At 34.8% G+C, this 16,383-nt stretch overlaps 1 pseudogene across 1 annotated transcript; it reads left to right on the forward strand.

Moving 5' to 3' along the window:
- Positions 1-14,748: 14,748 nt before the first annotated feature.
- On the forward strand, positions 14,749-15,697 carry LOC307110505 (acyl-protein thioesterase 1-like; annotated as a pseudogene). The gene is made up of 2 exons: positions 14,749-14,805; positions 15,130-15,697. The product of its transcript is annotated as an acyl-protein thioesterase 1-like (transcript).
- The last annotated feature ends 686 nt before the right edge of the window (positions 15,698-16,383 follow it).

A 16,383-nucleotide genomic window follows, 5' to 3' on the forward strand; every position in this document is an offset into this window, starting at 1 on the left:
TGGTTCTTCTTAGATACAATGGGCATCAAATTTGAAGGAATGTTGGTTTAGGAAAATCATTATTTTGTCTGCAGAAATGTTTCAGTTTCCACATCTTTGCCATTTCTACACATCTAAATGGCTCTTCACATGGGCTCATTATAAAACATTTCACCCCTACCTATCTGGCTATAGTTTTACCCAGGAAAGTTAGGTAACATAAACTATTGATCTTGATAAGATATAATATCCTTTTAGAATAAATGATGGAAACATCTCTTATAGTGTTATACTAGCAGGGTATTATAGTCAAAATTGGGGTTTACAATCATAATTTGCACACACACACACAAAAAAAATCTAAAACATCTATTCAGTTAGTTCAGCCACCAAAACATAACATAACCTGTCTATTTACTGCTAGCATCACTATCATTTCTTTCACTTCAGTTCCGCAACTTTGCCCTGTATCACTGCAATTGTCAGTCTCTTCCTCTCTTGCATTTCTCTGATCCATTATCTTAGAACAATGAAGATAAGCAAAAAGAATCATTTGAATGCCCAGGTCATGTAGAGTAAAAATAATTAGCATGATCTTAAGAGCCCTGAATGGACGACTCTCTGCTAAATTCTCCCATTTTGTCTCTTATCACTTAACTATCTTATATGCTGCAATCACACTGGCCAGCTGTCAGTTTTGTACCTAATGAGCTCTAGTCCACAAAAGAGATCCACCATTTTTTTTCTATCTGCCTCAAATTCTCTTCCCCAAATTCTTCTGATTTCTGACTCGTTTTTGTCCTTCAGGTTTAGCTTAAAGAAGGTACCTTCTTACAGAGCATTTCTCTGACTACCCTCCCTAAATCAGAGCCTCTCTATCTTATTTTTAATTGTATATTTTCAGACTCTTCCCTAAAATGTTAAGTCCATATGTCAAGAATTCTTTCTTATTTTCACATAATAGAGGATCAATCTGTACCTTACACATAATAGACAAACAATCTGTACCTAGAAAAAATATGAATAAATAAATTATGAAAGGTGGGGAGTTTGCCTTATTCTTCTCATCACTAAGTTTTTGACTCCCATTCCAAATTTACAAATTTCAGAGATGCAAAGCAATGTCAGAGAAAGAGACAGGGACGATGTAAAATTAAAGAGCATGTCCCACAAAAAAAAAAAAAAAGTCATTTCCAAATACTTCATTCACTAGTTATGACATTGCAACTGGAGAAAACTCCTATGCAAATTCAGTCATGCAAGCCCCATTTAGCTCAGGAAAATGTGTAGAAATTGATTGAGTGAGCAGCTGGCGATATTGTAGTCAGGCTCTCTGGAAGTTAATTGGGAAGCGCTGTAAAAAAACCCTGACATTGTACATGTAGCTATACTGACTTCCATTGTGCCCCAGACGCTCATCACACACAGTTGCTCTCCACTATTACAAAACAACTGGATGCCTCTGCGTCTCTGATGACTCTCATCAGTAGCCTGCTTCGAAAATGGAGGAGGGGGTGATGAGCCAGAGCTTAAACTTTTGTAATTGGAAAGAAGAAGCCCTATTCTTGTAAGTTTATACTTCCTTTGTGAAATATTGTTATTACTTCCAAGTTCTCTTTTTATATTGTTCTCATGGAAAATCTAGCATTAAAATGAAACTACTTTGTTTTTTTGTTTGTTTGTTTATTCAATTTCTTCATATATAAGTGGGGTCCTACCTGCTTCAGCAAGTTGTTGTATGTATTAAATGATTAAAGTGATTTAAAATGCTTGGCAGAGTATTTGTTACTCAATTAATATTAAAATTTATTCACTGAGAAAGGTGGAGCAGGGATTTGGGGAAAGTTGGTGAGAAAAGTTTGAGATGTGTAGGATAAGGTTGGCTTGCATCAGTGGGTCTTAAGAGTTCAGGAGAAAGATCTATGCTAAAAAAAAATAATATGGAATCATTAGCATACATACAGTTGTTGAAGTCTGTATAGTCATGATAACTTAGGGAAACAGATGGCCACAAGGGAAAAGCAGCATTTAAATAGTGAGGATACTAAAATGCTGACAAACAATAATTAGAGGAAAAGGAGGAGTAGTCAAGAAAAAAAAAAAAAGCTTTTGAACTGCTGAAGTGCTAGACACCATGAAATGCTGCAAAGGTTAAGTAAGAGGTGAATGTTTAACAAGCATCTCTAACTTAACATGCCCAAAGAGAGGATTTGTGATTTTTGTCCATAACCATGGGCACCTTTCTTGATAATTCTCTTTGTTTCACTCTCTCCCCTTCAATCTCGCTGTGATCCAATCCTTCAAATACAAAAATAATAATAATTTAAGCCTTTTTCATCAACTATACCAGTAATCCCTAATCAATAAAAGAATACACAAAATCATTGTTTATTATGGAGAACACAATACTAAATAGAATTGAAATTTTCATACCTGATGAACCCCCAACTTAAGCTGCTTGCCATGCTTCATGGCATGTAACAGGGTACTAAACTAATAATAATCATACAAAAATGTTGCTGAACTTTAAAATAAAGTCAATTAATCATGATGGGAAGATGTGAAATCTTTGTAGACTAGTTAATTTTGGAAACAAAGTATTTTGTATGTTCACCACAATCCTAAATGTTTCTAGGGAAAAATATTTTGACAAACTCAACAGGCTTCTCAAATATTTCAATAAATGGTTGCCTTGTGTTAACATTTTATTTAGGACATTTTCTTTCCCTCAATGCATCTTATTTACAATCTAGTTAGGATTATTTGTATATTTGCTTCTCCTGGAAAAGCAGTCTGGTTTTTACTTTCCAATCACTTTAGTTAAGCATCTGATGTATGTCCCCTTTTCATTCTGGTTTCCTGCATGTTTAGATATAAACATGAATCACATTACCTGTGTTGACCAAATTTCAATCACATTACCTGTGTTGACCAAATATGTATTGGCTCTGCTGATACATATTCTACTAATTTATTAAATATGCCTTTTGTTTTTTGTGTTTTTTTGTTGTTGTTTTTTGTGGGTGTTCCAGTATGCCTTTTGTTATAAGCTAGCTTAAATTCTCTGAAGAATAAATGATACAAGCAAATATATTTGATTTGTAAATGTCCAAGTAAATGGCTTGTATGAGTCAAAACTGAGACACATGATTGATTAAAGAAAGGGACAGTTCTAGAGTGGTTCTCTCTATACTCCAGGCAGACATTGATTCAATAATTGGTCTGAAATGCTCAAGGACACCTAACATCAACAAAAAAGTCCAAATCAAAACAAAAAAAAACGATGTTGTTCAATGCCCAAGAGTCCCATGAGGAAAGACTGTAATACTATAAACAGGATGAGATATAGACATACGTGATATGTTGTGTCTCCCTAAAGGAGCCAAATTGTAGGAAAGAGCACTGGGTCTCCAAAGATCACTCTGGGTAAACAGGTAAAGAGTCTTTGTTTGAAAACACTTCAACTCAGTCCTCAAGGAGCACCTATATGTCCTAGGAAGAAGTGAAGTCTATGGTAAAATTAAAGACCTGTGTCACTAGATTCACTAAAACTTTTAATGTGGATCCCCCTTTCAAAGAAGCTGAACACCATACTAGAAAGCCATTTGCCTGCAGGCTGGGGAAAGGAGTGAAGGCTAGAGAAAGGAGTGAGATAGTACAGCAATCGAGGTGTCCAACGTGAGAATAGATGTCTCCCTCCATGGAAGACCCTAAGGAAGGAAGGCTAGGGGAGAGTCTTTGACATCCTGCCACTTAACAGAGGGATATTAAGTCAAGAATAATAAAGAAACAATTTAAATGATTTTGTATAAGACTCAGAAACAGTTAAAGTCTATGGGAATATTCTGGAGATGTATAGCAAAACGTAATAAAATCTGAGTGATTTCCTCATTTCCCATATATTCATTGCCCTACAGTAACTTAGCATTTCTCTACTCTCATAACAAAGTATGCTAGTAATCAGCACTAATGACCTCTTATTTTCAAATACAATGGATTCCTTTTTTCATCATGTTATGCAATTAATGCAACAAATATTTGTGGAATGCTTGCTAAACTTTAAGAAGTATTCTAGTTGACTGTGATACAATAGATAATATTCCAGTGGCGTGGAGGGGTTAGGGAGGCATAGAATGAAAATTTTCCAGTATATTTGTGTGTATGTGTGTTCTTGGGTTTCCTAAATTTATGCCAGAAGTGTGGGTGAGGTTTTTAAGCTATTTTCTAGGGGATGTAAAAATAAGTTAATTCCATCACAAACACATCCATCCCCGCCTGTACAGATAAGTTACCAAAGGAGATAAATGACATATACACAAATTCAAAGGAAAAGTACAAACAAGTTACCATTTTATTTTAGTCTAGGCTTGTGACCAATACTTTATTATAAAGATCTCTAATACATGTACTAAAACATGTGACTTGAGCTCAAAGTCTAAGTTAAGATCTTTGTTCCTAAGACAAATCTTGCCATAAGTCAGGTTCCAATGACCCAAGCAATGAGCACTCTCTAAATTTAAAGGTGAAATGTGTCAAAACTGAGGGTGCATTGTACCCTGCATGGTGCTGGTGGTTCTCAATTGTCCCATCACACATCTTGTGGGAGGGTCTCCTCAGTGACAGTGGGGGTACATGGCACCTCCCATCATCTGTTTCACACATGAATACACAGTGTTTTACTTTGGCCTAGACTAGTGGTCGGCAAACTCATTAGTCAACAGAGCCAAATATCAACAGTACAACGATTGAAATTTCTTTTGAGAGCCAAATTTTTTAAACTTAAACTTCTTCTAACACCACTTCTTCAAAATAGACTCGCCCAGGCCGTGGTATTTTGTGGAAGAGCCACACTCAAGGGGCCAAAGAGCCGCAGTGGCTCGCGAGCCTCAGTTTGCCGACCACTGGCCTATAGCAAGTTTACCAATATCTTTGCATAATGGTTTGCACACACTGAGTATGTTTTCCATAAGATTTTTTAAAAAGGCATGACCCACAGTCTAACAAAGAAAGCAAATAAATAAATCTCTAAGTACATCATTCACAAGATGATGTCAACTTTCCAAAGTTCTGCACAATCAGTAATGTGCCACGTATCTGTGGAATGACATTTTTTGGCTTAAAATATGATTTTTTGTATTTTCTAATTCACAATATTTGTCATGAAAAAACTTAGACAATAAAGTTGAACAATGATAGTTACCTAATAACTCTTTGCCCAGAGATAATTTCTATTAGCATTCTGAAACATATATATTTTTAATCTTAGTAGGCATATAATTTCCATTTAAACAAAGGTAAAATTACCCTGGAAATACTTGTTTTCTACATACTCTTTCCATATAAAACTTTATGAGTATCTTGCTATGGCATTTAATATTCTTCTACATTATTTTAAGAAGACTGTACTTCATTTGATTTACGATATATTGCAATTTACATCATAATATCCTATTATTTTGTTATGATTTTTTAAGAATATGTTTTTATTGATTTTAGAGAGAGAAGAAGGGAAAAAGAGAGGGAGGGAGGGGGGAAGATAGAGAGAGAGATTTAAACACTGATAGGTTGCCTTCGGCACACACCCTGACTAGAGATCAAACCTGAAACCTGAGCATGTGCCTGGACCAGGAATTGAACCAGCAACCTTTCAGTGTACAAGATGATCCTCAACCAACTGAGCCATACCGGCCAGGGCATAATATCCTATTATTGACTTTCACATTGTTTGCACATTATCACTAGTATAAAAATATTATTTACAGTCTTCTGAAAAAAACCTTTTTTATGCACTTACCATTTGTTTATTAGGATAAATGCATGTGAAGCAGAATTATTGGGTCAAACGTTACATATTTTTAAAGTGTTTTGACGTAAATTATTAGCATTTGTTCACAAAAGTTGATACAAATATAAAATTCCCCTAGAAGAATATGAAATTGTTAATTTCCTACCATTTCTCAAACACTAAACATTGCAATATATTATTTTCTTTGCAGTCTGATTGCTAATCTGCATTTTCATATTTGTTAATGGAGTTGAAATTAGCTTTATTGGTTAGCCATTTGCATGTTTGGGACAAAGCACATAACTAATTCAAAGAAAATAAAAGATTTAGAGGTTAGAACCACACCTGATGCTGTATTTGACATCAGGGAACGAGAAAATGGAAGTTCCTGGTGGAAATGTTTCTACGGGCCACTAAATCATCTGCACTTCAACAGGACTATATTAACAGCAAGTGACTGACCCCAACCAATATTAGCTGAGACAATGGGGAAAATTATTTATTCATTTCCATCAAACAACCTTAATAAGACACAGAAAACACTAGAACTAGAGATTCAAGTGCTCTCTCTCATATATCATCTCTCATCTCTGCTTCTCTCTGCCCATTAGTTTTATTCTGTAGATCGTAAGCCTGGAGTTGAAACATTATTTTCTGATTTCAAACTTAAGAATTAGTCTGTTTCTAGTTTTTTGAAATTCCAGGACTAGACTGTGAAATGCTTTACCTGTGTCATATTTTTATCAAGGCAATTAGATGCTATAATTAGCCGCTGTCACTACATTGTTGTAATAGAGAGAGATGAAATTTTCCCAAAGGAAAAGGTATGATTTTCAATAAAAAGAGAAAAGCTGGCTAGACAATCACTATGTGATTACTACATATTAATTGCATCCATTTTCAGAGTCCTGTGTCCTGAAGATCTTGACAGAGGACTCTAATGAACCTCTTGTGTATTTATATCTGGAGATAAGAGGAAGACGACCACTTGTTTGGACATCATTTCCTGTCAAGTCAGCTCATCCTACTAAGTGTTGGAAATGTAATGGCAGAATCTGGTAGGAATTTGGGGGGGGAGGCATTTCCTTTTGCTTGTCCATCCAAAGGTGAAGATGAGAGATTCAGCAACCAAGTTTGTCTGCTCATCCAAAAAAAAAAAATTCATGTATGTGCCTGTCATGTCTGGCCTACGACCAGTTGGTAATAAGAACTGGCATCATCATAGTACAGGTTCTACATATAAGCACAGCTATGTGAGGGGAACCGTTGGGGAAATGCAGGGCCTTCCCCGAGGCAAAGATTGTTCGGTAATGCCTGCCTTGAAAGAGGTTTGGCGTTTAGCTGAGATCTTTGAGTTCACTTCAGGATGAAGTGTCCTCGGCATGGGGTCCAGCAGGAACCCAGCTGCTCCTCCGGTCATGGGATAGATTAGGTGTTCCTTGAGATTGCTGAGAACAAACATTCTCCAGAGTACAAAGAACTATTCAGGCACGCAAGCACTCCCTAGATAATAATGGTATGTAGCCCAGTGCTGGCTTTACGCCCAGCCAGTTTGTATATAAAAATGTTGAAACCCTGAATAAAGCTGCCGTTCAGCAGCATCCCTGCTTGAAGGTCCTCCTGGCCCCGCTGTTCTGTGTCTTTCATTTCCTCAACTTCGGGGTCTTCGCCCTGGGGTCATCGGAGCTGGTCTCCAACAGCTATGTATCCATGTGTTAGCTAGGTTTTGCTTATAAAGGCAAAATTAATCTAATGCTATGTTATCCACTTATATTTTCAAACCATTAAGCCCATATTAACCCAAATGTATTGCTAAGTGAACCATAGCCAATCTTTTTCCATGTGAACCATGGGTATTTACCTAATTGATTAAAGTTACTAAGAATCAAAGATAAAATTGGAATTAAATACAAAAAAAGAATTAGTTGCATGAGCTTTACACCATAATTACTTAGCAAAAGAACCATTGACTACTCTTGTATAATCTGTGTCACATTTTCTTGTGGGCATTATCAGTCTTAAAGGAATTGAATTGCATATAATGTTTGTCCTAAAGATCCTAACCAACCTACAACTATGTTCATATGAATTCCCCATGTCTGCTCACAGATGACCAAGAGGTAAATACTCTGCTAAATTACAGGAATCATGAATATAGATGTTCAATATATAATTCTTGGTCTAAAGGTTTCAAGTTCAACTGCAATATGGATTAGTAATGATGCATTATCATTATACTTTAAAGGTAACTGGAAAGAAGTAAAAAATTTGATGCTATCTTCCAGGAAACAATTTTAAAGATGTATTTTCTTCATCAATAAGAATTGTTTAATTCACATAGGATAAAGCTTTTATGGAAATAGAGACCAAAGTTTTAGAGAAATCAAATTAGAAACAAGAGTAAAAAAAAATAAACATTGCTCAAGTTCTCACTGCCTACTTACATTAAGAATCACTTTACTTGGTCTATGATCAATATGTAACCTTAGATGAAAAATACTTAACTTATGCTATATATGCTATTTGTTTATTAATAACCATATAATATTTCAAAATAAATTATTTCCTAATTTCTAATTAAAAATACTGTATACCATAAGTGTTATGCTTTGGAAATAATACAATTTAAAACTTCTTCTATTCAGTCTTCTATGGAGATATGAACCATGCTAACAGATTCAGGTACTGTAGAATTTATCAAGAAATCAGGTTCCTAGCTAGGGAAATAGTTTAAAATGTTAATTTTTAAATTTGGAACTGTGCAAACAACTTAATTGAGAACAACCAAACTATTATGGAAGAGTTTCACAATGATCACCAAATTGTAATTTACATGCCTTTATAACTGATTACAATATATGAGGTGTGATTTAATTGCCTATTCATTGGCAACTCTTCCCTATTAAGGGTTAGTAAAATACTGGCAAATGTGGTAAAATACTGATTCTAAGTGTTCCCCAACTAGCCTCATATGAATCTGTCATCTTTTTCTGTGTGTAGTAATCATCTTTGAAGAACACTGAATCCAGAAACGTTTTAAATTCTGCTGAAATTTACTTAGAATCTCTTTTAAATATGTGAACCATTTTTCCTCAAAAACTTTTGATATTGGCTAGTGTTCTGATCTTGTTATCCTTTAATCTTATATTATTTGTCTACAAGGCTTAAATAATTTATTCATTAAATATATTAGAGCACCTATTATGTGTCAGTCAGTGTGCTAGGGGTTAAGGATGCCAAATTAAATAGGTATTGACCCTTTCTTTGAGATGATTAATCTATGGTGAGAGAAAGTATGGTGTGTGTGTGTGTGTGTGTGTGTGTGTGAGAGAGAGAGAGAGAGAGAGAGAGAGAGAGAGAGAGAGAGAATTACTATGGGCATCAAAGAAAGGAATGACTTTACTTGAGAATTGGGGGACTAAAAAGAAGGTGGAGCAAAATGACATTTCCCCCAGATTTGGAAAGTAAAAATGAGTTTTTGTAATGGAAAAGGCGGACAAAACAACACCTGGGGAATGAAATTTTCTGTCAGAGTCTCTACTATACACACCATAAAACCAGTTTTCGTTTTCTCACGAAATATGAACAGTGGGAAACATGAACCTGGATGCTTTTCTCATAGCATATTTTTCAGTACTTTCTCTAGGTTGCTTTCTCCCAGCCATCCTCTCCTACGGACCTGTCTGAGAGTTCACACTCTTAGACCCTCACTAGCCATGCCAGGTATTAAGCTACTGTCTGTTCCTACTGGTCCTGCTAGCATGACAGTCACTACTGTTGATCCATGGCCAATGTTGCCTCACCTTACTCCAGGTACTATGTCATAATCATCCTTACCATTTTTTTCTGAGATAACTCTTTTGGTCTCGGTGTCCTTTCCTCTTGGAGTGGCAGTTTAATTGTATTCAATGGGTTTTCATGAAAGATAGGCAAGTAGAAAATTGACAATAAAAAGGCCATTTCCATTGCAAAGAAAAGAGTTTTATCTTTATGCATTTTTGTGTCCGTTGTGTAATATCATTTTTCCTTCTCTTATATTTGAAGGAAATTTAGAACAAAGCAATCAAAACATTTTGAATTATATTTAATAAAAATGCTGCTACTATTCCAGCATCATAACTCTATTTAAAATCATTAAATTGCTCATGTTCCATTATGTGGTCCTTACATATACAGCATTGACTTGAATGGAAGAAATGGAGAAAAATCATGTTTATCTGTACTATCTTTAAAAGGTTAAAAATTTTATAAGACTGAATCTTATAAAATATTATAAGGTTAAAAATTTTATAAGACTGAATCTTATAAAATATTACTTTTGTAAATGCTGTACATAATGCCAATAATATTATAAACTGGTATGCAATTGAAGGCCTTTTTATTTTTAAGGAACTAAAGGGATACTAAGAGTAGAAAGCCAATGGTTTGGTTTCATTTTCAAGTTTATATTCTACATAATAATATTTTGAGAGGTAAATGTGGGTTATCATAATATGTTATGTTTTTATATTTCAACAATATATTCAACTTAATTTCTTATTTGTACTTTTTTTTAGAAAAATCTCACAGATACAATTCTTCATTATTGGTTCCTCTTATAATGAATGGTTTTAGCATTTCTATATTGGCACAGTTTTTCATTTGAAAGGTATATTTTTACATGAACGGGATTCAGGAAAGGTCATCTTTAAGTATTTCTGTAAAATATTGTTAAGTATCAAATGATCTCACTTAAATGTGGAATCTAATGAACAAAATAAGCTGATGAACATAAAAGATCCAGAGACATTCAAGTGTGCAACATACTGACATATTTCAGAGGAAGTGGGGTGCGGGAAGAGATGACACAATGAATGCATATGCATATATGTATAACCCATGAACAGACAACAGTGCAGGGAAGGCCTAGGGAGGGGACAGGAGTGGGGTGAAGGGGGTCAGTGGGGGGATAAGGAGGCATCTGTAATACTTTCAACAATAAAGATAAATTAAAATGAAAAAATACAGTAAGCGGAAACTGAAAAGGATGGATGAATATAGTTGAAAGTTTTTAGTTTTGTTCACATACCAGTTCATTATTTTTTGTAACTAGTAAATCTGGTCACTATATGAAAATATTAAAACAAAATTAATTTGTACATAACTCCCATCCTTTACCCACACAAAAAAAATGCAGTATTTAATGGGACCAGGTGGCATGGGCTGGATTGCAGTGAAATTCTACATTAGCACAAGTAGCTAGCCCTTGAGAAACTAAGAATCCAATTCCCCCAGCTCCTTGTTATATTACTTTTTAACACTTGTTATTAATTTTAATGAAAGTGATTAAAAGTAATATTCACTAAATGTTTTGGAAATTTTCCAACCTATGTTAAAACTTAATTGAAATGTGCCTAAGGCACTTAACATATATTAGCCTTACACTGACGGTTGTTTGGTTTTTCATAGGACTAAGAAAATTTGTAAATAACAATAATGCCTGTGGGCAAGGGAGACTGGAAATTACAAACCTAAGGGTAATGAAAATGACCTTTCTGCACAAATGTTACTGTTGGAGGTAAAAGGAATGAGCTACTTGTAAGTTATGGAAAATAACAAATAACAAGTGTTTGCATATCCCACCCCTACTTTGCAATGTCTTAACCTTCTACTTCATTTTTCTGTGGGATACACTTTTATATCAAATTTTGTTTTTTAAATCTACTCTCTCTAGTTTTGTATTTAAAATATTTATCTTGTTGCCCTAGCCGGTTTGGCTCAGTGGATAGAGCACTGGCCCACAGACTGAAGGGTCCTGAGTTCAAGTCTGTTAAAAGACTCATACCTCAGTTGCAGGTTCCCTGGCACAAGTTGAGGTGTGTGCAGGAGGCAACCAATCAATGTGTCTCTCTCACACTGATGTTTCTCTCTGTCTCTTCCTCTTCCTTCCACTCTCTAAAAATCAATGGAAAAATATCCTCAGGTGAAGATTAACTAAGTGTGTGTGTGTGTGTGTGTGTGTGTGTGTATGTATTCATCTTGTTGATAACATGGTAAAAGGTTTTCTGATAGGTATGTATGTAATTTGGTCATTTCTTTGGGGTTTTCTTACAAACTGAGTTGGGACAAATTCTAAATTATGCTTAAGGGATAGAGAATTAAGAAAAAAAGAGGAACATGTATATGTAGAAGATTATTTTGGGTTTATTTTATAGACACTCAATTTACTCTGGTGTTTCATAAATACAAGTTACTATTGTGTTTCATGTGCTGCTGCAAGGCTAACTAAAAAAATAAAATAAAAAGAAATAAAAATAGTTTCAGCCCACAATAATCTTATAGTTAAATTGGATAAGTATGGCATATGGACCAATTTAAAAATCACCTAAGTTATTAAAAATATCCCCAAAATAAGTAGTTTAAATTAAAGGCAAACTTTGTTCCTGACATTTCCTTTGTAGTTATGAAAATATTATCTTAATCACTTTTAAGTGTAACAAATCATCCAAAATAGAATAATGGAAATTAAAGCACAAGAATTCTGCAAGACTTTCTTAGTTAATTATCAAAAGGAGTTTTCTATCCAAAGATTGAAAGTCACCAAACTCCATTGTTATTATAATATACATGTACTGCTTACTAATTTTATTGGAAGCGTAGACATTTTTCTCTGAAAGATATTAAACACACATTTAATTAGAAATGTTTGGGTTCACTTGAGAAATCAGAGTTCTTGTTAGCAAATCTTTTGTGCAAAGGAAAACTGTGGTTACAACAGAATATAAAGTCATGTACAAGGCAATTGAGAAGCTATATGCAAAGATACATGAAAATATAAAGAAGCACATGTTCTGGATTCTTCTTTTCTGAAATAACCACAAATGGCATGAACAAAGGTATACAAATAAATGAAAAGATATGTGCAGACAATAATTTTTACCAGTCAATAGAGGCCAAAGGTAGGAGTGGTAGTATTATATTTAAGGGACACAAATGCTTTTGAGATGCACAGAAATTAATGGGAGGGAAATTTTAATTCTCCAGAGAAAAGTCCATGACTACATGGAAATACTAACCTCTAAGTAGGCCAGTGCTACTAAGTAAGTCATTAACATGATTTAAGAAATGACTTTACTTATTTCTCTTCGTTTAATGGATATATCCTAAAATTGCCATCCTGAAGATTTATTTCACTGGCCTACAAGTACTGGGGACCTCTAATTTTCCTTACTCCTGTGTGATACTGTATATTTAAAGCCTTAAACCATGTGCATCCTTTATTTGATAACACTAAATATCAACAACCAACTTTTCACCCTATGCAACCGTAAGATCTAAGCAGAAAGCAACACAATGAAACCTGGAAAAATAACCTGAATTTACCACGCTAGTAACTAAAAAAGGGAGAAGGAAAATGCAAAACAAAACAAAAAGCAATGAAAGAAGAGTCCTTGAGTATATATTAGCAAGACTTATGTTAGTTAAACGTGTTATCTCTTTTAATCTTGTAATTTAGAATGTTTTATTATGTCCCACTTATATCCAAAACATGACAGAGATCTTAAAAATGTAGAGCTGTTATTCCAATCCAAGTTCAGTTTTCAATCTTCTCTCTAAATCTCAATAACCAAAGCAACCAAATTCTAAGCAAAACAAAATGAAAGATAACTGATTAAAAAAATGTAAAACCCATTCATGTAATTTACATACAATATAAAGAAAACCTGATTTTTTTTTACCTTTTTGCAAAGTTTGTGTTGGTTTGAAATGTAAAATTGAAGGTTTAATCTGATGAACAAATATATCCCTTCCAAAACAGAAATCTGAAGTTATTTCTCAGAAAAAAAAAGATATATATTGAGTATACAAGATCTGTATAGCAAGAGATGATTAGGGTTCAGTAGCTAGCCATACAATTTGACTTCAAAGAGGATGGCAAAAATGTCATGCTATAGATAAACTGAGCAATGCAAATGTCAGTTTATTATCATATCTAAAAGCTCACCAATTACAGCCTTGGGAAGGATGTGAACTCCTGTGTTCTGAAGTTTCCTTATGTGCTTAATAATTAAAAGAATTTTTTTACTATAGTTACTATTGCTCCATATATATGCCCAATATATAAAATAAAGACTCCTTGACCACTCATTCATTGACTTATGCCTTTAAGCATTCTGGCCTCATCAAAAACATTCTCCAAACCAATCAGTTAGCAAAAATTAACCCTGAGGTCCTGAAGATAAAAAAAAAAGGATGGGACTCTTGGATCTTTGAAGAACTCATGCTTTGACCTATCTTTGCTCAGCATCAGTGAAAATTATTGTAACATGAATATCATGTTAATTACTCTATGGTATTGAGTCTAAATTGTATCTCTACCATGTCAGGTAATTTCAAATCTAGTTTGGAAGACCAAAAAAAAAAAAAAAAAGGCTTTTGTTTACACGTGAAACAATGGCTATCCTGTCTGCTGATCTAATCTAATCACTTCAAGCTTTAAAGGTCAGGAGGTCCTGACAGCCTTAAAGTCAGAAACACTTACATTAAAAATTCATACACTCAAATCAAATACCTATTACTTTTTTTGACCCTGAAAAGTTTAATAAATAAGGTCATAAAGAATTAAAGAAAACATAGTAGTGCCAAACCATGCTGTCATTTTTAATATGTCTTACACAGAAGTTGTCATTAGGTTCTGAAATTTTATTTACTTTATTTTAGAACCTAATTAATTAAAATTCATAAGTACCCCTCATTGTCCTTTGTTTCTAAAATTAATACAAGTCTAAAAATGGAATCCATGTTTGCTTAAGAGCTTAAATCTATATTATTTTAACTTACGCAAAATCAAATGGAGAACCAAGAAAAATTATCTAAATAAATCAACCAAAAACAAAGTTTTGCAGCCCCTGTATGTCATGAATACTATTTTAAAAAAGGTGTTTTCAACTCAAATTTTACAGATGATACATTCAGTTCTTTGTTTTAGAGGTTTAAAACTAGGCATGGAACTCAGGCTAAAGGAGTACTGTGGTCAGCAGAATGATGACCCCTCCAAAGATGTGCGCATTTTGAACTTTTGGAACCTGTGAATATGTTATGTTACATGGCAAGTGGGAATGACAGTTGCGGTTGGAATTAAGGTTACTGATAAAATGACCTTCAAATAGGAGAATTACCTGCTCCAGTGTAATCACAAGGGTCCCTTACAGGAAAGAGGAAAGCAGGACACTCAATGTCAGAGTGATGAAGCATGAGAAAGGCTACGCTGGCCACCGCCCTTGCTGGCTCTGAAGGTGGAAGGGATGTCTGTAAAGGCTGGTAAAGGAAAGGAAATACTGTTGCTGGTTCTTACATGCGCTGTCAGTCCGTCCATGGTGTCCTAGGCCAGGAAGGCCTCTGCTGCAGGCATTTTCCTTCATGGGTTGGGAGATACAGGGCATGGATGGGAAGGAGCCTTTGCAGGTATCAGAAGTTCATATATCAAATACAATCTCTCTGTACGCCCCAGATATACCTGCAACGTTACATATGAACATGGCTCTGCCTCTTTGGTTTGATATTATTGGGCTGTCACCAGATTCACAGGACGATGAACCTGGAATTAAACCAGCAGCAGAAAATGTAACCGCTTTGATAGAAAAAGAGGTGAGCAATGGCATTTCTTCAAACAGAGTGGATTTTTCTCAGGAGGAGCCTTAATCTTGATACACTGCTCTTAACACAGCAAAAACTGGCAGGTGTCCCTGACTCAGTTGCTGGCTTCCCCTGTGGCTTCGTTTCCCGGGGTCCCATCAGTGGAGTTAATAGAGCTATTCTTCAGTGTCATGGAGATCTCAACTCCTTAGTTCCCCTAGTGTTTGGTTCTCTTCCTGTAGAAAAGCTAAAACGTTGGTAAATCTGGCCATTGTGACCTTTGGAAGCAATGAAGGCGTGACACACAGCTCTTGTTAACAGGAAATGATGGATGTCAAGCAATTCATTGATAACCTCCTACCCCCAGTTGATGGGCATCACTAAGGGGGCTTGTGCAGAAGTACACACCAGCATTATTGCAGTGGAGCAGAGGCCTTGTGCAGTGCCCGATACTGAAATTTGTAATGTTTGCAGCATTTAAATGTTTTTGCAAATGCATCCCAATGACAGACTGAATAATATCTCCTCATGGGAAATTTATGATCTATGAAGTTTGTATACATGTTTTGTAGGTATATCATCCAGAATAGACTAGTATTTAAAATAGCTGAAGCAGCTAGCTTCTTTTCCCCAAATATATTTCAGCAAAACAATGAAATACTGCAACCAGATTTTCTATTACATCATTTGAAAATTGTTAGCATGCTTAATGAAAACTTCTTCAGGTATAAGTGAGCAGATAAGATAGAAATGATTTATGAATGTTCTGATTTGGTCTATGGGCTTATTCCAAAATTACTTGATCACCATACAGTATCTGTATTTTTATCTATATTTATATATACTTAATGATTATAAGACATAAAAAAATGAGAGTTTATTACATTATTCCTAATAATAGGGATACTGTTTCAAGTGTCAATAAAAAGTAATACAGCTGAAACCGGTTTGGCTCAGTGGATAGAGCATCGGCCTGCGGACTGAAAGGTCCCGGACTGAAAGGT

Source organism: Cnephaeus nilssonii, assembly GCF_951640355.1.
Source record: "Cnephaeus nilssonii genome assembly, chromosome: 14".
Classification (NCBI taxonomy): domain Eukaryota; kingdom Metazoa; phylum Chordata; class Mammalia; order Chiroptera; family Vespertilionidae; genus Cnephaeus; species Cnephaeus nilssonii.